The sequence below is a fragment of the Penaeus monodon genome, chromosome 30 (genome assembly GCF_015228065.2).
Source record: "Penaeus monodon isolate SGIC_2016 chromosome 30, NSTDA_Pmon_1, whole genome shotgun sequence".
In the NCBI taxonomy this organism is placed as follows: domain Eukaryota; kingdom Metazoa; phylum Arthropoda; class Malacostraca; order Decapoda; family Penaeidae; genus Penaeus; species Penaeus monodon.
In genome coordinates, this window is record NC_051415.1 from 29416885 (window position 1) to 29417928 (window position 1044).

The following is a 1044-nucleotide window of genomic DNA, read 5'->3' on the forward strand; positions in this document are numbered from 1 at the left end:
CCTTTCGATTTTTTGATAGTTTGTGCATTTCCTCGCCTATGTTGTCATGTTCGCCAGTTTTTCGTGTGACTCGATGATCGCTCTGGTTCACGAGAAAATGGCGTTTTGGAATGAGAGATCGAGACGAAGATAGAAGAGGGAAAAGTGTTGTGGGAGCTTTGGCGATGTTGCGATATTTTTATTGGCAATTGCAGCGCCTTCTGGAGATAGATGCAATCACAGGCAGTGGTCACACATCTTTTATTTAAGTTTATTGAGACGAGTTGGTGATTATATCTCCAAAGACCTGCTGTCCTTTTTATCTCAGTAAGGTCCTCCCCCATGAGCTCTCATATACAAAAAAGAAGAAAAATAGTAAGTTAACAAATTAAAACTATGCAAAGTACTTTCTCTTAGCATGAGGTTGGCAGCTACAGGAAAACCATCAGGGTTGCGTCATCGCCAGCGTGGAAGGAAGGTGGAGGATAGGAATAGAGAATTGCGAAAGAAGCTGGATAGTAATGGGATGGGATAATGTGAGGCTCTAAAGAAACGAAAAAGAAAGTTAGAAGGGAAGAGAAATAGGTCCGGGATATGATAATAGGAACGGAGAAGAGAAAAAAATAAGGCGAAATGGCAGAAATAAGTGTGTGATATGAGAGTGGACAAAAGGGGAAAAAAGAAACAAAGTGGAATGAATAATTACGAAGTAGGAGAATATGGATGAAGAAAGAAAAAAACGAAGATAGGATAGGATAAGACGAGGTGAGTGAGTTGCGACGCCAAGGTGAGTCAGGGGCGTGAGCGCGATGCATGGCAGAGGGGAGTGAATCTGCGTTGTGCAAGGAAGGGGAAGAGGGGGGCCGCGTGATAGGTGAGTCACGAGCGTGCATATTGCATGGCAAGGGAGTGAGTCATCCCGCAAGCGTCATGCAGTGCGTCGTCGAGTCACTAAACGTTGGCAGGAAAGCGCTTCAAAAGGGAAAAAATAACCGTAAGCTGGAGATCCGCGGGGAAGGCTGAAAGGATGCTTCGGTTAGGCTCTCGCGAAGGCCGGGTGTGGTT